This window comes from Anomaloglossus baeobatrachus, chromosome 5 (assembly GCF_048569485.1).
Source record: "Anomaloglossus baeobatrachus isolate aAnoBae1 chromosome 5, aAnoBae1.hap1, whole genome shotgun sequence".
In the NCBI taxonomy this organism is placed as follows: domain Eukaryota; kingdom Metazoa; phylum Chordata; class Amphibia; order Anura; family Aromobatidae; genus Anomaloglossus; species Anomaloglossus baeobatrachus.
Window position 1 is genome coordinate 333,234,002 of NC_134357.1, and position 23,834 is coordinate 333,257,835.

The window sequence follows — 23,834 nt, forward strand, 5'->3', positions numbered from 1 at the left end:
AATATTATTATTATTACATCTACTACATATTGGGATAGGATATTGGAGATGGGAATACTCCTTTAAGTTTCCATGTTTAAAAGGTTTGTCCACTACTATGACAACCCCTTCTCAATATGAGTGTTTGCTACTATTAAAATAATAATACTTATACTCACCTCTGGTGCTGGCGCGTTCCACTTACTCTCTCGCGATTCAGGTGAGGTTGTTATTATGTCACGTGAGCCCTATGCCCAATCAGCATCAGCTTCCCTGTCCTCGTCTTCGGACAATTCAAACATCAAGAGAACATCAGAGCTGTGACTGCTCTCTCACCTCCTAATGTTGTTTGATATATCAATGATTGCGTGAAGGGCTCGTGTGATGTAGCAACTTCACGTGAGCCCCGGGAGACCAAGTACAGTCACTGCTGGAACCGCGTCAACACTGGAGGCAAGTATAAGGCCGTGTGCACACGTTGAGTATTTGTAAGGGAAATCCAGGTGTAGAACAATCAGAAGAAAAGTAATAATAGAAACACAGCACCACTTCTGTATTTTTTACCTACTCCTCATTTTGTCTTACAAATACTGAGGTAAAAACTTACCAAATACTCAATGTGTGCACATGGCTTAAGTGTTTTTACTTGAATGGGGACAAACACTATGATTGAGAAGTGGTTGTCCTAGTAGTGGTCAATCCCTTTAAAGATCTCTGTAAATCACAATTAGAACCCCATTGATTAGATACATCTAGATATGAGCACCATCATGGTTGTTTACCACGCAAAGCTGCATTCGCCATTAGAAAACATCTTGTTCTATAAACACAATCCTTTCTTTTCTTGTTAAATCAGTGCGGCTTGTGACATTTTGTACATGTTCACAAACAGTAGGGTGTGAGACTACATCATGGGATTATTCAGATTTCCGACTTTTAACCAGAAGTCTTCAATTAAATCCATGTGCTTTATTGTAAGTAATGGCAGCTGTTGTGAAAACTCTAATAGCAGTTATATTACTACGTGGGCAAATGCAAACGATACTGTGTGCCATACTAAAAGGGTAAAAAGAGGACCGCACACGCACTAAAGCACGAAAAAAACCAGCATTCCTTCTCTGAGTAATGTAACCAACCACAAAACGCCTACTTAAGTGACACTAAGCCTAAAGTATAAAGCTTAGGAGTGCATCTCGTAAGAATATTATACAAGAGATGTTAATAACCCTGGTCTTTAAATTTTCAAAAATTATCTGTTTTAGAAATTAAATGTCCAATTTCTTAATGATTTTAATGTGCTGAATTTACACATAACAGGAACGTGGTCAAAGATGCACGTAGCGGAAAGGTGAATACCAGCAAATATATCACAATTAATGTAACTGACATAACCTCTAATGTATCAGTATATGTAAAGACCATCAAATGTCCAGATTGTGGAATTAATGAAAGATAAACACGTCTCTATTTTTAGCAGGCACTGGTGGGTCCACCTTGCGGATGCATTTGTTGCAGGGTACCACATTTCATCCTTGGTGTGAGGCCAGATCTGTCTTCTTTTCTGCATGGTATAGACAATTACTTCCCCATGGTCAAAAATGCCAGTTAAAATGCAATAGTACTCCTGCGCATCATAGCGAATAACAACAACATCCCCATCCTTCACAGAAGCAATAGAAACTGATGCATCTGTGGAACCTCAACACATCTTTTTTTTATGGCATTTTGGTTAAATACGAAAGGAATGATGTAACACATTTCAAAACTATCAACATTCTACACTCATCCTAAAGTAATGCTTGTCATAGAGTTGTGGTATGGGAGCAACATTTCCCCTTGTCCACAGGTCTTTCCTGCTTTTTTTCTTCGTCCACACTTTCTTTGGACACGTAAACCAAAGAGAATGTGTTGGATGCAGAACAATCAACAACGTAAAAGTCAGTTGGTGAGTTTACTACTACGGTACTACTCTTTTTGCAGAATGTGCCTCCAAACGGCTCTCTTGATAATTCCAACCTGAACCGTCAACTGGACCTTTTCAATGGGTAATTGAACATCTGTGCAGTCTATGTCACACATGGAAAGAAGGGCCAACAGGGACTATTAGACACGGAAGTAGCTGCCGAGTGGTGATGTGGCTATTCTGCAATGTTGTTCAGTTTGGGTTCACGGTGCTCCTACCCAGTTCCTTGGTCTCCAGACCCGTTCTCAGGGTACATCTAGTTGATTTAGAGTTAGGTAGTAAGGAAGAAGGCAGACCAGACCTTGTATGAACAGTTCAAATGGTTTACTGGATCACAGATCAATAATTCATAGTTTTCAGCATTTAACCTTAAAACTGGATTTACATACAGATTTCCGCTGGATGGCAACTGGACTGACACACTTAGGTGTACTTTGCACACTACGACATCGCAAGCCGATGCTTGAGATGCCGAGCGCGATAGTCCCCGCCACCGTCGCAGCTGCGATATCATGGTGATAGCTGGCGTAGCGAACATTATCGCTACGGCAGCTTCACATGCACTCACCTGGCGTGCGACGTCGCTCTGGCCAGCGAACCGCCTCCTTACTAAGGGGGTGGGTCGTGCGGCGTCACAGTGACGTCACACGGCAGGCGGCCAATAGAAGCGGAGGGGCGGAGATGAGCGGGACGTAAACATCCCGCCCACCTCCGTCCTTCCGCATAGCCGGCGTGAGCCGCGGTGATGCGGGTGGGAGATGTTCCTCGCTCCTGTGGCTTCTCACACAGCGATGTGTTCTGCCGCAGGAACGAGGAACAACATCGTACCGTCGCTGCAGCTACATTATAGAAATGTCGTACACTACACCGATGATACAATTACGATGCTTTTGCGCTCATTAATTGTATCATAAAGGATTTACATACTACGATATCGAGAGCGACGCCGGATGTGCGTCACTTTCGAATTGACCCCACCGACATCGCACCTGCGATATCGTAGTGTGCAAAGTACCCCTTAGGCCTTCTTCACACGTCCGTATCTTCGGTACCTGTTTGGTCCATTTCCTCATGTGGCGGAGACACGGGCACACGTAGACCCATTAAAATCAATGGGTCTGCGCACACGTGCGTGTTTTGCTATGGACTGTGTGTACGTGTGGAGCATACGTGTGCCTGTGTGCTCCATGCGTAGACATGTCCGTTTTTCTCCAGCATCATGGGTGTCACACGGCCCGCACACGAACCGCACGGATGTGATCCGTGTGACATGCACCGGAGAAAACACACATGTTTGTAAAGAAAAAAAAAATTCTATATTCACCTTCTCCAGCTCTGCTGTCTCTGCTGCTGCTGTCACTTGCTTCCGTCCCCCGCTCATTATGCTCATTGAATATTCACTCCACTGCGGGAAGCAGCAGCTGCGGGGAGTCGGCAGGACTGGAGATCGAAGATCAGCACCACGGACAGCAACGCCAAGGACAGGTGAGCAGAAAGTTTCCGTTCTCCGTGTGTTTTCACGGATAACACACGGAGAACACACATTGTGCCATAAAAACGGCACAAGGACGACAATACGCACCTTTGACATGTCTGTGAAAAACGTGCGTGATTTTCACGGACGTGTGAAGGGGGCCTTACATTGCAAATCTATAACTGAGGGTTGGTCTTGCAGCAATGCGCTCTGTAGCTTTATGGGTTTCTAGGGTTATACCCTCGCTCTCTAGTACTACGTACTATAGTTGACAGTACACAGAGTGCCACTCGCCAGAGTCCAGACCTGTCTGGATTCTGTATATAGATTCCGTGCAAAAGGCATGAACATAAAAATGTATAGAAATCCTAACGGACGTAAAAAGTGGATAACAGAATTTTGATAATTGCCAAATTCTCTATTTTTTTGTGTTTTATAAGCATACTAAAGTTAAGAACACATATCTATCATTGTACATTCATGTATTGTACTGTACTTCACTTGCACGTTTTGTACTGATGGCACCTAAAAATAGATCAAATTCCTTCACACCCGTATACATGTGCACACAAAGTCCAAGATGGCTGTCTGATCATGTAATTTGGAGTTGCCAACTGCAAGATGTAGAGGCAGAGAGCCTGATTCCAGCAATGTGTCAGACGCACGTTGAAGAGGGAAAAGAATTCCAATATGAGTCCCAGGAGATCAGAAGACAATGGCACAATCCATTCGATATCCAAAACATGCTGTATTTAATCCAAGAAGTGCATTAAAAAGTGGGGAGAGAGTCGGGTGCAGGCCCCCAGGGGACGACGGCCGTTTCGCAACTCCTAGTGCTTCTACGGGTCCACTCAACTCGTGGAAGCACTACAAGGTGCGAAACGGCCGTCGTCCCCTGGGGGCCTACACCCGGCTCTCTCCCCGCTTTTTAATGCACTTCTTGGATTAAATACAGCACGTTTTGGATATCGAATGGATTGTGCCGTTGTCTTCTGATCTCCTGGGACTCATATTCAATTAAATCAATGTTTTATCAGCAAGAGATGATCATTAGAGGACTAGTTGTCTTGGGTCCTCAAGTTGCGCCCATCCGAGCATCCAACTGCTCTTAATGGGTACAGAGCACCCAAACATGGTAGTGCTCGCTCATCAATACTGTTGACAGTTCCCATTTAAGAGCAGTTTAATATGTAGTGTTCATTTTCCACCACACATGGCGTTTTGTATTTAGTCCAAAAAGTTCTAGTTTGGTCTCATCGTACCAGAAAACCTTCTTCCACAAGCTAACTGTATCCTTTACATGGATTTTTGCAAATTACAAACAGGACTTCTTATGGCTTGCTTTCAAAAATGACTTTCTTCTTGCCATTCTTCCATAAAGAGCAGATTTGTGGGTATACAACTAACGGCTTGCTAACACAAAGCTATGATACTGCCTAGTGCTAGCCAATGTTATTATATTATGGGACTGTGTTGAACAGTGCTTTGTTTTTCATGCCGATTTGTTATCCGAGTGCAGTTTGATATAAGCCAACACTGACAATGGAAAAAATGGAGAAATCAGATCAGAGTTTGATCCAAATGTCATTAACATAATTGGGCTGATTCTCTTGCATGAGAAAATACACTGGAGATCAAAATTAGAGAACAACTCAGAATTTCCTAAATGTTAAGGTCCTATGAGATTATATCAAAACATGAGTAAACTATCAGTATTTTAAACTTATTTCATCAATTGAATTTTTTTCAAAAGCACATAAAAACAATGTAAAGGAGATAAATGTAAGAAAACAGTGATCAAAATTAGAGAACACTTTCAGATACCTGCAAGTTATTGGTGTTAATCTGGCACCTGGTGCTAATTTTCTTAATTATCCAACAGACCCTATTTAACTGGCAGCCTAACTTTCCAGATTGCACTGACTTCGCAAAAATGGTGTGCCTTTCCAAAGTGACTGAAACCCTTTGGCAGCAGGTTGTCCAGATGAAGGCCAAAGGCGTGACCCTATCAGCCATAGCAAGAAAAGGTGGTTGTTCCAAGTCTGTGATTTTGAGAATATTTCATCTTTACAACATTACAAACTTTTTCAAGTCCCCCAAGAAGGCTGTTGCCCTTGAAAGACAAATGCAAGAGAGGACAGGATAATGTGGAAAATCTCCATGGGTAATTGTTTCAACACTGCAGCTGGAAGTGCTCGCCAGTTTAGCACTGAACAGTGTAAGGATCTGTCTCGTCATACAGTGTCACGATGTTTAAGAGCATTTGGACTGAAAGCAGAAAGAATCAAAAGGCTAGTCTCACTTTTGGTGAGGAGCATGTTGTGTAAATAGAGAAGTGGTTCACAGTTCATTTTAGTGATGAAGGAAAGTTAAATTTTTTTAGGTCGGACGGGAAACATGTGCGTCAACAAACTGAGGAAAGACTGAACCCAAAGTGTGTTAAAGGGACAGTATCGCGTTTTTTTATTTTTGTATTAAAAATAGTGATTCTGAAATCAAGTATTTCTAATACAAAATGAAAATCGTAGCTTATTTACTTTTTCTGTTATTCTAATTTTACTGTATGCACTGGGGGCTATGTTGGAATTGCTGTGTGTGAAACGACAGTTACACACTCCTTTATGGCAGCCCCTGTGCATAGAGAATAGTGGTCTCTATCCGACCCTATGTTTAACGTTACAGTGGGCGTATGCTGTGACCTGGACGCGCCCCCTGGGCTGTCCAGATCACAGCAGAGGGAGGAGTTCAGCGCCATCATCGTGGAGCTCACAGCGTATGCTGTTTGCTCCACTTCACCCCTGTCAACCGCCGGGATGTGTGAGTACAGGCCATCTCCCCTCCCCTGCCCCCGTTACCGATGACACCGCCTCCCTCCGCTCTCCCCAGCCCCCGCTACTGCTACCGCTAGTGCCGCCCCTCGCCGTTCCCGTCTCCGCTGACACCCCATCCCTTCGCTCTCCTTAGCCCCCGCTAGTGCCGCCCCTCCCCCTCGCCGTTCCCGTCTCCGCTGACACCCCATCCCTTCGCTCTCCTCAGCCCCCGCTAGTGCCACCCCTCCCCCTCGATGTTACCGTCTCGGCTGACACCCCATCCCTCCGCTCTCCCCAGCCCCCGTTACTGCTACCGCCGCCCCTCCCCCCGCCGTTACCGTCTCCGATGACACTTCCTCCCTCCGCTCTCCCCAGCCACCGCTCTGCTCGCCGCTGCTGTGTATGTGTGTGCCCGTGCCCCACTGCATGCGAGTACCGCCGCTGATGCTGTCTGCACGGCTGTGTATTATCCTCTCCTGTTTGATACTATCTGCTGAGCCGTGTATCTAATCCTCTCTTGGGTGATACACAGCTCAGCAGACAGCGTCACCCAGGACAGGATTAGATACACAGCTCATCAGACAGTATCTAATCCTGTCCTGGGTGATACTGTCTGCTGAGCTGTGTATCTAATCCTGTCCTGGGTGATGCTGTGTGCATGGCCGTGTATCTAATCCTCTCCTGTGTGATGCGGTCTGCACGGCCGTGTATCTAATCCTGTCCTGGGTGATGCTGTCTGCATGGCCGTGTATCTAATCCTGTCCTGGGTGATGCGGTCTGCATGGCCGTGTATCTAATCCTGTCCTGGGTGATGCAGTCTGCACGGCCGTGTATCTAATCCTGTCCTGGGTGATGCGGTCTGCACGGCCGTGTATCTAATCCTAGCCTGTGTGATACTGTCTGCTGAGCCGTGTATCTAATCCTAGCCTGTGTGATACTGTCTGCTGAGCCGTGTATCTAATCCTAGCCTGGGTGATACTGTCTGCTGAGTTGTGTATCTAATCCTAGCCTGGGTGATACTGTCTGCTGAGTTGTGTGTCTAATCCTCTCCTGTGTGATACTGTCTGCAGAGCCTTGTATCTAATCCTGTCCTGTGTGATACTGTCTGCAGAGCCGTGTATCTAATCCTGTCCTGTGTGATACTCCTGCTGTCCTTGGTGACACTTTAGACATTTCTGGTCACCAACAAAATGGCTGTGCACTGTGTCCCTACATGTCATTCTCTGTTATCCTTTGTAAACACTCAGATTGGGAGGTGGAGGCGACATCACACACAGGAGAGCAGACTCCGCCCACTTTACTGCAAGCTGTAACATGAGCTTTTTCCTACAGTGGGATTTCTGTAGGATTTCAGAAGCTGCTCCCCCTAGTGTTTAACAGTAGAAACAGTGGAAAATATTAAACTTTTTATTTTTTTTTTTACATTTTGCTCAATTAAAAAAGAAAATAATATTTAAACAACATTAAAATAATATTACTTTACATTTTTTCAGGTATTTAATTTTTTTTTTTTTCTGACGATACATTCCCTTTAAGAAGTCAGTGAAAGGTGATGGAGGAAGTGTCATGGTTTGGGGTATGTTTTCTGCAGGAGCAGTTGGACCTCTCATACAGCTTCATGGCAGAGACAACGCAAGTGTGTATCAGAACCTTCTTCAACAACACGTGGTTCCTTATTTCCGTTCATCACTCAATCAGCCAGCAATTCTCATCAATACCCCCTGTCACACAGCAAAATGGGTGAAACAATGAATTGGCCAGCCCAGAGTCCTGATCCAAATACAGTAGAAAACCTCTGGAAAATCCTTGGTGACAAAGTTAGGCCAAGAAACCCTCAAGAGTCAAAGAACTGTAGAAGAGACTGGAATAAGGCAGGCTATGCACGTTGCGACATCGCAAGCCAATGCTGCGATGTCGCACGTGATAGTCCCCACCCCCGTCGCAGCAACGATATCTTGTGATTCCTGGCGTAGCGAACATTATCGCTACGCCAGCTTCACATGCACTCACCTGTCCTGCAACGTTGCTCTGGCCGGCGTCCCGCCTCCTTCCTAAGGGAATGGGTCGTACAACATCAGAGCGACGTCCCACGGCAGACGGCCAATCAAAGTGGAGGGGCGGAGATGAGCAGGATGTAAACATCCCGCCCACCTTCTTCCTTCTGTATAGCCTCCGGCGGCAGGTAAGGTGATGTTCCTCGCTCCTGCGGCTTCATACACAGCGATGTGTGCTGCCGCAGGAACGAGGAACAACATCGTACCTGTCGCGGCAGCGTAATTGTGAAAAAGTCGAAGCCTGCAGCGATGATACGATAACGACGCTTTTGCGCTCGCTAATCGTATCATCTAGGATTTACACACTATGATGTCGAAAGTGACGCTGGATGTGCGTCACTTTCGATTTGACCCCACCGACATCGCAAGTGCGATGTTGCAACGTGCAAAGCCACCCTAAGAGTGGACCAAAATCACACCAGGGCAGTGTGAGAGACTAGTGATGTACTGTGGCCGCAGATGTGCTGAAGTCATTCAAAGTAAAGGCCTTTACACTTCCTACTGATTGGGGACTGTTGTTACTTTCTGAAAATTTGGTTATAATCTTTCTCTGTGCTACAATTATTGCTGTTCTCTAATTATGATCATCACATTTTGGGCAAAATAAAGGGTTTATGTTGATAAACTTTGGATCTTTTGTAAAACACTGTTCTAGTGGCATGGTGTTACAAAAAAAAAACCCCTTCAAATGTTGATCAATATAGATTACATTATTTAGTAAAAAAAGCAAGTGATCATACATTGTTCTCTAATTTTGATCTCCATATGCCCATTAGAGCGAGCCCTAATAGCTGTCCTGTGGATAAATTCTCCAATCTGAGCTGTGGATCTCTGCAGCTTCTCCAGTGTGACCATGGGCCTCTTGGCTGCTTCTCATTAGTGCTCTCTTTGCTTGGGATGTCAGTTTAGGTGGACGGTCATGTCTTGGTAGGTTTGCAGTTGTGCCATATGCCTTCCATTTTTAGTGAATGGATTGGAGAGTTCTCTGTGAAATGTTCCGAACTTGGGATATTTTTTTTTCTATAACTTATCTATGCTTTCTCTTCTCCAGAACTTTATGTCTGACCTGTCTGATGTGTTTTCATGTGCTTTTTGATAATTAATGTTCTCAAACCTCTGAGGCTGTCATAGAACAGTGATAGTTAGGCAGGAGTCACACTTGCGTGTGATTCACGTGAGAATTGCGTAGCATAACCTGGCACGGCCTGCCATTCTCCGGACAGGAGTGCGCCGCTGCATGTATTTCTGTGCAGCCGCATGCTCCTGTCCAGAGAGCGGCAGGCCGTGCTGGGTGATGCGACTCGATTCTCGTGCGAGTCACCCACAAGTGTGATACTGGCCTTATACTGAGAATACGTTACACACAAGTGGACTCAACTCCCTGATTAGGTGACTTTTGGAGGCAATTGGTTACTCACTATTTTATTTAGGGGTATCAGAATACAGTGGGCTGAATACAAATGCACATCACAATTTTCAGATTACTTTTTTTACACTTCACAAATAGCTGCTACTTTGACTTGGTAATCACATAAAATTCCAATAAAATATATTTAAGTTTGTGGGTGCAATGTGAACAAAACGTGGATGATCACAGGGTATGAATAATTTTTCACAGCACTGTAAGTGGTCTCCAGAATAACGGCCTACTTTCTCTTGCAATGTCTAATGATCCATACTCCACTTGTATGTACTTGGAGTATGGATTCTAGCTCTGGGGGCATGGCACCATAGCAGCGGTCGCGCTCCCGTGCCTGGTACTGCGGTTATGTGATAAACTCCACAACTCTTAGGGTAAGTGTGTACCAGGAGAAGAAGATGGCGCGAATAGCAGAGTGATCTGGAGAAATCACATGACAACAGGACCTAGCTCAAGAGCTAAGGTTTTGTCCCTTCACCCACCAGAATGTATACTCCAAGTACATACAGAGTAGAGGCAAGAGTCAATACAGGAAAAGGCAACCAATTACAGCATGGAAACGCAGGGGTTTGAAAGCCATTTTGTTGTCATTTTTCAACAGAAATTAAAGGGTTATTCCCATCTCCAAGATCCTATCCCAATATGTAATAGGTGTTATAATAATGATATTAGCAAATACCTCCAATTAGAAATATAGTATAGTTCTTCAGATTCACTATGTCGCTTACCTCATGTTCATGGCATTGTAGGACGTTCAGTATTCAGGTTTACGACCACTAGCAACTAACTAACTGTGACTATAAGCATGGTCATAACTATGGATATCTAAGGTACTAAGAGCCATGTGCCCGAAACGCGTCTGGTGAGCAGTTTAAAGAACCTTTGGATTTTTCCTGACTCAGAGATGGTATACTCTTGTGGCTTATCTTTATTACAAGAAAAATATTCTTTGTATTTTAAAAAAGTTTTTCATTAAAGCTGTGTTTTTATGGAAACGTGAAGCTGGATCATTCCTTTGTTCACCTATACCTAGGGTACTGAAATGCCCTGAACATGCGGGAAGCGACATAGCGAATCAGGAGAACTATACTACATTTCTAACTAGAGGTATTTGCTAATATTATTATTATTATTACACATGCTACATATTAGGATAGGACCTTGGAGATGGGAATACGCCTTTAACCAAAATTACCCAATGGAATGCATTGAAAGTATCGGAACGCTCGATGCTGGACAGTTAAAAAACAAATTGTGAGTTATTTTTTAAGTGTGCTCTCCATAATTTTGTTGAACAATGTATCTGTCTGTTGCCATTTACAAAAGTTGAAAAGGTGAAATAAAAAAAGTTTTATTCTGCTCTGCAGCCATTAATACATCCTGTATCGAGTTCAACGACAAAACTTTGGTGAAAGGTTTTCTTTAATATGTATGGCCAGCTGTCTTACAAATGATTCAGGGTGACCTCTTGTGGTGGATGTGTATAAACATCCCAAAAACACATCAACGTCCTCCATCCTGCATCCACTTTTTAAAGCACAATGTGGTTGTGATGCGGTATTGATGTGATTTTTGCCAGGAGATGCAGATTTGGTGCAGGAATATGGTGTATAAATTTCACCACCAAATCTGCATTGCTTGGCAAAAAAACGCACAAAAACAGTTTTGATACCAATTGGTGCGGTTTTCTGCCCGGTGATGCAAAGTTGGTGCTGAAATGTATGTACCAGATTACTGCACCAAATTTGCATCTCCTGGCAGAAAAACAGGATTTGTGCACGGATCCTAGGATACTGAGTTTTACAGTCCGGGTTTGCCTACCACTAATAACGGTGGTAAGGCAATAAAATGTGTCATTTTAAAAAACCTATCCACCACAACAAAAGTGACCATATTACCAGCAGAGGAAGGTAGATTCATAATGAAGTCCATGGAAATGTCTGTCCAGGGTTGACTAAGAACACTCAAGGGCTGTAGACAACCTGACAGATGAGAGTGAGATACCTTAGAGAGATGACAGGTGGCACACGCAGACACATAGGATACCACATCCCTCCGGATTCTGGGTCGCCAAAAGCGACGCAATATGAGATCCAGAGTACCTATCATCCCCCGGGTGACCAGCCAGAACAGAATCCTGATGCTCACCCAGAACCCTAAGATGAATATTCAGGGTGAACAAATGACTTGCTATCTAGAACCCCAGACGGCAACTCACCTTGAGCCTCAGCAATCTCAGCTTCAAAGTCGCTACTGAGCGCTGAAAGCATCACTCCCTTCTGAAGGATCCACCCTGGAAAACTCCTGGACAATGCATTGGCTTTAATGTTCTTAGACCCTGAACGATAAGTTACAAAAAAATGAAACCTATTGAAAAATAACGACCATAGAGCTTGTCTCGATGTAAGGCGCTTAGCAGACTCAAGGTAGAAGAGATTTTTACTTTCAGCAATTATTGTAACAGTATGGATAGCACCTTCCAGAAAATCTCACCATTCCTCAAATGCTAATTTAATCACAAGTAATTCCCTATTACATATATCGTAATTACGTTCAGCCGGAGATAGCTTCTTAGAAAAGAAGGGGCATGGATGCAGTTTACCAACAGGCGGACCCTGAGACAATACAGCTCCCAAACCCACTTCTGACGCATCAACCTCCATGTTAAAGGGTTGGAAAACATCAGGCTGTATTAATATGGGTGCAAACAAGAAGCATTTTTGTAGACAATCAAATACGTACAAAGCACACCCAGACCATTTAGAAAAGTCTGTACTTTTTTAGTCATGTCAGTCAGGATCTTGCTATGGCAGAGAAATTCTCAATAAACTTCCTGTAATAATTTGAAAAACCCAAAATACGTTGCAGAGCTTTAAAATTCTTAGGACGGCCCCACTTAAATATAGCCTGCAATTTAGTGGGATCCATCCTAGAACCAGAAGTGAATATTATGTAACCCAAAAACAGAAGTTCCTGAATGGCGAAGACACACTTTTCCAATTTTGCGTACAACTTATTCCCTGAGAATTTGCCATACCTGTCTAACATGTTTCATATGAGACTCCAAATCCTGTTAATATATGAGAATGTCATCGACGTCAATAATAACAAATTTCCCTAACAGGTGAGCAAACACATCATTAACAAAGTGCTGAAAGACCACAGGTGCGTTGTTCAGACCGAACGACATTACCAAATTTTCTAAGTATCCCTCTGGCGTATTGAACGCCATCTACCACTCATTCCCCCAGTCTGACCCGAATCAGAGTATAGGCCCCCTAAGGTCGAAATTAGAGAACCGTTTAGCACAGTTTATCTGATGAAACAGGTCTGGAATTAAAATAATAGGAAAAAGAAACCCGCAGTCACAGGAGACGAGGCTAGCCTAATATGTCCATTAGCCAAGCTCTACGTAATATACTCTTTAAGGCCCCCTTCACACGTCCGTTAAAATCACGCACGTGTTTCACGGTCCGTTTTTCATGTCCGTTGTCCGTTTTTTCATCCGTATTCTTGTTCCGTGTAACATCCGTGTTGTCTCCGTATGTCCGTATGATTCATCCGTTTGTCCGTTTTTAGAGTCCGTGTGTGATCCGTGTCACTAGCGTTTGCCATCCGTTTTTCAAGAACGTTTTTCTGTGGATTGTCATCACATTAATGATTCAATGTGTTGATGCTGGTGTTAATTAACATTTTCCAACTTAATGAGCCACTAATCCGGATTTGGTTTTTTTGGTGTGCTTCCATACTGGGTCTTGTTGAGTTTTTCAAGCACTAAACCAAAAACAAGCTGAACAAACGCTCAAATGAAGCCTCACACTCCTTCCTTAATGCCTGCAGGCTGCAAAATGACATTAAATACAGCTCAAAGTAAATTGAAGACACCTGGCAATAAAGAGATACATTAATTACAAGCAAAGTTGAAAAAACGGACACGGACCACACGTAGATGCATCCGTGTCACGTACGTGTTTTCACGCACCCATAGACTATCATTGGATGCGCGTGTGCGTGTTCCGTGCCAAAAACGGACAAGCATCCGTGAGGCACGGATACACATACGTGTCACGCACACGGACATACGGAGCGTATGGAAAAACGTACGTGTATACACAGACATTGAATAACAATGGTCCACGTTTGTCCGTGTCTCTGGTACATACGGACACGGACCAAACACGCACGTGTTTCACGGACGTGTGAAGGGGGCCTAAGAGATAGCCTCTCAGGGCCTGATGGGTTATACAGTCTGTACTTGGGAACTTTGCCCCTGGCTTTAATCTTATGGTACAGGCATAAGGTCTATGTGGTCGTAACTCAAGACAACCCTTCTAAGAGAAGACATCACCAAAATCTGAGAGAGGATCTGGAAGATTAGTGGTAATCACCGAAATACAGGTTCCTAGACAGTGTTCCTTACAATACGAGCTCCATTTAATTATGTTCTGGGTTTTCCAGTCAATAATGGGGTTATGTAATGCGATTTGTGCAGGGTGGTCTTTAAGTACATAACACAATATACGATCCGAATGTAGTACCCTAATTCAGAGTTCCAGCCCCTGTACACTCTAAAAAAAAACCTTGAGAGAGAAGTGACAAGTCTATGGCACAACCAGTGTGCTGCCAGATTCACATGATGCTAAGGTATCCATCAGATTCCTTAGCATCATGTGAATCTGGCAACACACTGGCTGTCACAGGTATATCGTACCACAACAGATGGATATCGACCTCCTGATGAACCATGAAATGGGGAAACGCGTTGAGGCAGCATAAGCTAAGTTGCATGTCCCTGCTATAACTGAGATTCTCATTGAGAAAGGATTGCGGCCTCATCTTTTGAGGTTGATTGTGAGCTCCATATTGGCACAGTATCACTTTATGGTTTCGCACTGCACTTTATATATGCGCACTGCACCTTATCTTTTTGGCTAGGGGCTCATAGGGTCATAGCAGGGACAGTCGTCGAGGAGTGGGGGCGCCACTACGTATCTCTAGGCTATGTGCGCACGTGTGAAAAGGTGCGCTTCAGAGCGCAGCTGAAAAGCTCCGTTCTGAAGCGCATGGTGCCGGCAGAGAACGTGCGCTCTGCCTTCAGCTCCTGCCATAGACAGAGCAGGGGCTGCCGGCATAGCGCACGGAAGAAGTGACATGTCACTTCTTAGAATGCGCGCTTCGGGCAGCAGCCGAAGCGCTGCGCTCTAAGGCCTAAGCCACACGGCGAGAAAATCGGTGCGAGTGGAGTGCGATAAAACATCGCATTCCACTCGGACCAATTCTAGCCTGTGTGACAGCACACATGGGCGATTATTTTCTCAGCCCTAATCGGACCGAGAAAACAATCGCAGCATGCTGCGATTGTAATCAGAGACTCTTTCTCTCGCACCCATTCAAGTGAATGGGGCGAGAGAAAAATCGCACTGCACTCGCGGTACATCGGTGTACCGTGCGTGCAGAGCGAGAATGTCTATAGCCGGCTACACAGGCGAGAGGGAGAGAAATCCCTCCCTCCCCTCCTGAGTGCCGGCCCGCCCCCTGCAGCTGAGGTCTGCTCGCACGAACGGACCTCAGTTGCAAGGACACAAGCATGAGACTCGGCTCTGCTGTACTGCCAGCACGAGCCGAGTCTCATGCAAGGGGATCGCAGTAGTCCCCGTGTGGCCCCAGCCTTAGACGCCACGTGCGCACGACTCCTGCACAATCTCCATAGATTGTGCAGGGGACGCAGGACGCATGCAGTTACGCTGCGCTACAAAGCGCAGCGTAACTGCATGAATTACGCACACGTGCGCACATAGCCTTAGGGTGCCAACCTCCACGGCTAGGTAGAGCACAGGAGGGAGTGGACATTGTATGGATTTATTTTCCCTCTCTCTTCTGTGCACTAAATCACTTTATTCACACAATTGTCGTATTGTACCTTATAGAATTAAATTAAGATTAAATGTTAAGTTTTAGATAGGGTTTTATGGAAATTCTAAATCTCTAATCAGTCTTCTCCTTGTTTGAGATGAAAGTTTGGATAGACGGCCGGGTCTTGCTAGATTTGCAGTAGTATGATACTCCTTCCATTTCAATATGATCACTTGCACAGTGCTCCTTCGGAGGTTTAAAGTTTTGGAAATCTTTTTGTCCAAAGACACATATATGGCAATCTTTAGTATAAATTTATTTTAATTCACTGTCAATCACAGGGTACAGTGAGGGACAGCCGACGCAGAACGGGGGCGCCCGAAAAGTTACAGTGTCATACCCTCCGTTGTCAGGCAGGAGTAAGATCCCATATATTTAGCTCCCTCATACTGTCACTGTTCACTAGCATTGGGTGTAATAAACAATTCTCTTTTAAACATTTTAAATAAAGATTGTAATTTTATTATGATTTTGAGGTTAATTTGTATATGACATCTTTTTGTAACCAAATCCGGCTTTAAACTTTTCCACAACAGTATCACGGACCTGCCTGTTGTGTTCCTTGGTCTTCATGATGCTATCTGCGCTTTAAACAGAACACTAGACTATACTAACACGAGACTATCACAGAGCAGGTGCATTTATACGGAGACTTGATTACACACAGGTGGCTTATATTTATCATCATCAGTCATTTAGGACAACATTGGATCATTCAGAGATCCTCAATGAACTTCTGGAGTGAGTTTGCTGCACTGAAAGTAAAGGACATGAATAATATTGCACGCCCCACTTTTAAGTTATTTATTTTTTTAAAAAGTTTAAAATAAGCAATACATTTCGTTCAACTTCACAATTGTGTCCCACTTTTTGATTCTTCACCCTAACATTAAAATTTTTATCTTCATGTTTGAAGCTTGAAATGTGGGAAAAGGTTAAAAAACCCAAAGGAGCCGAATACTTTCGCAAGGCACGCATATATAATATTTTTTTTGTTCACATTTGCTACTGAGCTGTGTATATACTCATACTTTACATTGTACTTTGGAATAATTTCAGATCCACCATTTTTCCCGCACCCTGGTCTCTTTTATGTATATACTGCTCTTTATTTTTTTGTTATTGTATTTTTGATTAATAAAATTATTTTTAATTATTAGAAATGGATTCTGACTCAATGTTTTTTGTTTTTTGGATGCATACTATAGTAACTAGTATAGAACGCTCAGGTCGCATACATATTATACTAACTAGTATAGATTGTTCAGGGAGCATAGTATAGTAACTAGTATAGATCGCTCAGGGCTCATAATATAGTAACTAGTATACATGCAATGGGGGAAAAAAAGTATTTAGTCAGCCACCAATTGTGCAGGTTCTCCCACTTAGGCTGCTTTCACACATCCGGTAGGTGCAGAGCTGGCCAGTCCGGCTCTAAAACCTATGCAATGGATGCGGCGAAAAAGCCGCATCCTTTGCATACGTTTTTTAAATGCGGCCCGTCCGGTTTTTGCCGCTTGCGGCATGCTACTGAGCATGCGCAGTGCAAAAACCGCATGCGGCGGCCGGATGCAGTTTTTGCCGCATCACGCCGCATCCGGCGTCCAGAAGCATGCATTGAAAAATGCGCCGCATCGATGCGGTTTTTTTTTTGCCAGGCAACGTTCTATCCGGCCGCCGCATCGGCTAAATGTGCCGCATGCGGCAAAAAACGGACGGAACGCAAGCCTATGCGGCACAATGCAGCACTAATTAAAGTCTATGCAGGAAAACGCAACCGGCAGCAAAAAAAAAAGGTTGCGTTTTTCCTGCAAAGTGCCAGATTGTGCCGCACAGGAAAAAACGGAGGTGTGAAAGCAGCCTTAAAAAGATGAGAGGCCTGTAATTGACATCATAGGTAGACGACTACAACTATGAGAGACAAAATGAGAAAGCAAATCCAGAAAATCACCTTGTCTGATTTGGCAAGATTTTTTTTGCAAATTATGGTGGAAAATAAGTATTTGGTCAATAGCAAAAGTTCATCTCAATATTTTCTTAAATATCCTTTGTTGGCAATGACAGATGTCAAACATTTTCTATAACTCTTCACAAGGTTGGCACACACTGTTGGTGGTATGTTGGCCCACTCCTCCATGCAGATCTCCACTAGAGCAGTGTTGTTTTCGGCCTGTCACTGGGCAACATGGACTTTCAACTCCCTCCAAAGGTTTTCAATGGGGTTGAGATCTGGAGACTGGCTAGGCCACTCCAGGACCTTCATATGCTTCTTACGAAACCACTCCTTCGTTGCCCTGGCGGTGTGCTTGGGATTATTATCATGCTGAAAGACCCAGCAATGCCCTTGCTGATGGAAGGAGGTTTGCACTCAAAATGTCACAATACATGGCCCCATTTATTCTTTTATGTACACGGATCAGTCATCCTGGTCCCATTGCAGAGAAACAGACCCAACGCATGATGTTTCCACCCCCATGCTTCACAGTAGGTATGGTGTTCTTTGGATGCAACTCAGCATTCTGCCTTCTCCAAACAAGACGAGTTGTGGTTCTACCAAACAGTTCTACTTTGGTTTCATCAGACCATATGACATTTTCCCAATACTCTTCTGGATAATCCAAATGCTCTCTAGCAAACTTCAGACGGCCTGGACATGTACTGGCTTAAGCAAGGGAACACGTCTGGCACTGCAGGATCTGAGTCCATGGTGGCATAGTGTGTTACTGATGGTAGCCTTTGTTATTGTGATCCCAGCTCTATACAAGTCATTCACTAGGTCCCCCTGTGTGGTTCTGAGATTTTTGCTCACCGTTCTTGTGATCATTTTGACCCAACGGGAGGAGATCTTGCGTGGAGCCCCAGATTGAGGGAGATTATCAGTGGCCTTGTTTGTCTTCCATTTTCTTATTATTGCTCCCACAGTTGATTTCATCTCACCAAGCTGATTGCCTATTGCAGATTCAGTCTTCCCAGCCTGGTGCAGGGCTACAATTTTATTTCTGGTGTCCTTCGACAGCTCTTTGGTCTTCACCATAGTGAAGTTTGGAGTGTGACCGTTTGAGGTTGTGAACAGATATCTTTTATACTGATAACAAGTTCAAACAGGAGCCACTACTACAGGTAATGAGTGGAGGACAAAGGAGCCTCTAAAAGGAGTTACAAGTGTGTGAGAGCCAGAAATCTTGCATGTTTTTAGATGACTAAATACTTATTTTCCATCATAATTTTCAAAAAGAATCTTGCCAAATCAGACAAGGTGATTTTCTGGATTTGTTTTCTCATTTTGTCTCTCATAGTTGTGGTCTACATATGATGTCAATTACAGGCCTCTCTCATCTTTTTAAGTGGGAGAACTTGCACAATTGGTGGCTGACTAAATATTTTTTTTGCCTACTGTAGCTCAGGGCACAAACTATAGTAACCAGTATATATCGTTCACTGCACATACTCTAGTAACTATTATGAATCGCTCAGAATGCGTAGTATAGTAACAAGTATATATCGCTCAGGGCGCATACTACAGTGACTAGTATAGATCGCTCAGGGTGCATACTATAGTGACTAGTATAGATTGCTCAGGGCGCATACTACAGTAACTAGTATAGATCCTTCAGTGTGCATTCTATAGTAACTAGTATAGATCGCTCAGGGCATATACTATACTAACTACTATATATCGCTTACTGCGCATGTGACGCCCTGGACTAGCCAGGCAGTAACAGGTAGGCCCTTGCACAAACACCCGTCCCCTAACAAGGTAACAGCAGCCAACCTGAAAACCCTGAGTCACTCCTCTCAGGTCTTGACGTTCACACGAGGGGGCAGAGCCAGGCAGTTGGCCACGCCCACCGAGGAGTTCGGATAGCCTGAGGCGGGAAAACACAACAGATGAGATTAGTTTTGGAGGTGAAGGAGAGTAGTAGCAGAGAGTAAACGTCTATCAGGGATCTGGGTCGTAGCCCGTGTACCCTGTGACCAGAAGGCAGACGGTGGTTGCCGCCTGCAGGAGCCGGGAAGACGGCTGGTGGAACCGTAAGGGACCAGGGCAGGGTAGTGGCCCGCCGGTACCGAACCGGGGAACCAACTGGAAACCGGAGGGGTGCTCAGACCCAGAACGAGGTCCAGAAGCCTCTGGACCACGTCAAATTCACTGATTAAGGTCTGGACCTTAGGTCCTTTCCTGTCCCAAGACCCGAAAGACGGCAACAGCTCACAGAGAGGGATAGAAAGCCACCGCACAGGCAGAGAGATCCCACGGGCCAGTGCCTGCGGGCAACCGGGTTCTCCGACACACATAAAGCCGGGGAGCGGACTACCGTTGCTGAAGCATAGGCAGTCAAGTTCTACAAAAAGAGGTGCAGGAGAAAGGCGGGAACCACCGAACCGGGTGGGGGACCAAGCGCAGCCGGCTGCGGGCACCGACCACCATCCTTTTGGTTTATCAGAGACTCCAGTGTATCTGTCATAGTGAGTACAACAGTGCCCTCGGGCTGCGCACCGCACCAACACGCCCACACCTTGCAACCACCGGGCCCGGGGACCATCACCAGGCTGCACAACACCGTCCCCGGGAGCCGAGTTAACGGCAGCGGTGGTGTCCACACTCACCACAACCTGTGGGTGGCGTCACGAACTTACATCCCTAAACACCATGGCCTCGGCCGTGAACCTCCCCACCAAAATCCCTACACGTAGCGCCAGCTTCCCTTCAGAGCGACGTGACCCCCGGGTCCGGAGGCGCTCGAGCCACCCACCAAAACGAGCCCGGATCCGAGCGGCTCGGCCGGTAACCGAGCGCGGGGCGGTACACGCATACTATAGTAACTAGTATAGATCGCTCATGGCGCATATTATAGAAACAAGTATAGATTGCAAAGTGTGCATATTATAGTAAGTAGTATAGATCGTTCAGGGCGCATACTATAGTAACTAGTATAGATCACTCACTGCGCATGCTATAGTGACTAGTATAGATCAATCAGGCCGGATACCATAGTAAATAGTATAGATCACTGAGGCCACATACCATTGTAACCAGTATAGATCACTCAGGCCGCATACCATAGTAACCAGTATAGATCACCCAGGAAGTACCATGGTAAGTAATATATATATATATATAGTGTAGATCACTAAGGGTGCATACTATATTAACTAGTATTTATCGCTCAGTGTGCATACGGTACTTTAGTAACTAGTATAGATCACTCAGAGCACAAACCATAGTAACTTGTATAAATGATGCAGTAGTCAAACAGCTGCTGAATAGTAAAGGTTTACTGATTGGCGGTCATATTGTGTCGCTGGTTATCTGCGTAAATGGTCCTAGCTTGGTTGGGTGTTGGCCAGGGAACAGACCGAAGTCCTCCTAAGCTTTGATTAATGCATCCGCTGGTCTTCCGCATATGTGGGCTTTTCTGGCTTAGGTTGGAGAGCTAACATGGCCTTTACAATTTCACAGAGTTGTAGCTATCAGCTATTCATAAAGTGCACTGTTGCTGCAGTTAGCATTTATTTTCCTTGGCCAAAACAGGAACTGGATTTTCACAAGTAGTGAAAATGAACGCTTTCCAGCTTAATAATCCAGGTTTTGGTTCTAAACATCATTGAAACCTGTATAGAATCTGCAGTGAGCAAACACAGCCATAATAACACTGGTATATTACCTCTTTTCAGCAGTTAGCCCCTCACTTCTGAAACTATTGTCGCTGCTCTCATTTCACTTCCTATTCAGCCATCACCAGTTTGTGGGATTCATCGCCCTCTGCTGGTTATTACAGCCACTTGTCAGTAGAGGGCGATATTGCACAGCAGTAATTCTTTACTTTTCCTGTAATCTCAGAAACCAGAACTGAAGTTTGGGGATGGAGCAAATATTTCTGAGATTAGGGGTAATTCATTTGTAATTCAGCCTGAAGAAGAAGCCTCGATGCTCTGAAAGCTTGCTAATATAATTTTTCTGGTTAGCCTATAAAAGTATCACTCCTAAAATACTTTTGTCATTCTTGGGACATAGTATTTCAATTGATTTTTCTGGCTAACACGGTACCACAATATTACCCTGTATTATACATTGTGAGATTAGGGGTAGAAGAAATGCGAAATGTAGGTTATCCGATATATGTATTACTGACCAATCTAACTGAATAACCGTTCATTTTAGCATATAATGTACTGGGGAAAAAAAGAGGCTACAAATGGAAAAAATAGGTGGAATAAAAAGGAAAACAGCAATTTTTCAGGTGTTTTTTAGGCTTTGTTTTTAAGTCTTTGTGGTACAAATTATACCTGGTAACTTAATTTTATATGTTTGACTGGGTCTGGAGATTTATATTAATATTTATTTTACTATTTAAAAGAAAATTGTCTTCAGTCACCATTGTTCGTGCTACAAGCTTTTTTTAAAAAAAAAAAAAAAAAAAAACATTTATTTTGACCAAAAAAGATGTGGAGTTTTTTGTTGTTAAGTAAGCTGGAGTTTTATTGGTACCACTTTGGAGTCCGACAACATTTTGATGCCTCTATTCCAATTTTTATATTGGTGTCTTCGCAAAAAAGGAAATTGTGCTCTACCACTTTGATCTTTTTAGTTTCAACATTCACCATATGGGATAAATATTTAGACATTTTATCAGTTTGGCAATATCCATATGGTAATGACAAACATGTTATTTTTAGTTTTTATTGTCTACATTTTTCTAATTCTACTTTAAGAAAAAAATGAGTTATTTAAAACATTATATATTTTTTGTACATTTTTAATGTATTACCTTGAACGCTTTAATTTAATAATTAATACTATATTATGACAGTATAGTATTGCAGTGTATTGTGAATGTGAACATCTTCTGTGATGCCCGGCCACAGAATGGGCTTTATAAGAGTTCTAACATGGAAGACATGGAGTTCTTCAGTAGTTCCCTGGATGCCATGCTCCTCATGACTGCATCATGAAGGGTTACGAGTTGGCCGTCAAAAATGACAAGTGTCATCTTGGAGCTTTATAAATGCTGTCACATTTGACAGCTGCATTTAAGAGGTTAAACTTTTGCAATCAGAGCTTGCAACAATTATTGCTACACAGTTGGCACACGTTGTGTATTGACCGGATCCAGCTCCTGTGTCTGCTCCATACAAGCAGTGAGAATATCTACAATTCTAAATATTTCACAGGATATGCCACACTTGCTTTATAGCTGGGGTCCTCCATTCAGCATTAGGCAACTTTCACACATCCGGCTTGAGCCCTGCGGCTCAATCCGGCTGTGCAAGCTATGCAACGGATGCGGTGAAAACACCGCATCCTTTGCATAAGTTTTTACCCTGCGGCCCGCCCGGTTTTTGCCGCTTGCGTCATGCTACTGAGCATGCGCAGTGGCAAAAACCGCATGCGGCGGCCGGATGCGGTATTTGCCGCATCGCGCCGCATCCGGCCGCCATAGGCATGCATTGAGAGATGCGCCGCATCGGACGAATGCGGCGCGATGCGCTTTTTTTTGCCGCACGAAAAAACGTGCCAGGCAACGTTCCATCCGGCCACCGCATCGGCTAAATCTGCCGCATGCGGCAAAAACCGGATGGAACGCAAGGCCATGCGGCACAATGCGGCACTAATTAAAGTCTATGCAGGAAAATCGCAACCGGCAGCAAAAAAAACCGGTTGCGATTTTCCTGCAAAGTGCCGGATTGTGCCGCAGAAGATAAACCGGAGGTGTGAAAGTACCCTTACCCAACAGCTACTTGTCCAGTAGAAGTCAATGAAGAGATGATGCATGACCATGCCTCTCTCCAATGACTTCAATGCGAATTATAGAAAGAATCTGGGGATATGTAAGAAATGGTTACTATACTAACACAATTGTAAATATACATGTGAGTGTGCAATCCAGAGATCTAATATGTTATGTATAGTATAATGATTAGAGTAGAGTAGAAAAGTCTGGAGAAACGACTCGATGTGACTGCAGATTGCAAAATCATGACTGTGTGTGATGCGAATTCTGTCCCTATTCCCCATGCAAATGTGGGGTCACATGTACGCAATTTGAAAACTAGCGGTCATGTGACAACTAGACTCTCCTCTGCTAGAACTTTGAGAGAAGACAAGTAAAGTCTAGTGGGCACCTAACTGCAAGTGTGCAAATCGCATACATACGGTCACGAGATCCCACTCGCATGACACATTGTCAGGATTTGGCACTGTGCACTTCTCAGCCCAGAC

The 23,834-nt window shown here is 44.1% G+C and overlaps 1 protein-coding gene across 1 annotated transcript in view; it reads right to left on the bottom strand.

The window, feature by feature from the left end:
• Positions 1 to 21,349, bottom strand: part of LOC142311419 (phosphatidate phosphatase LPIN3-like) — an 88,510-nt gene extending 67,161 nt beyond the window's left edge. Inside the window, exon 1 of the mRNA XM_075349819.1 lies at positions 21,280 to 21,349. The gene's annotated coding sequence lies outside the window, so the exon portion shown is untranslated. The remainder of the gene's footprint in view (positions 1 to 21,279) is intronic.
• Positions 21,350 to 23,834: the final 2,485 nt, after the last annotated feature.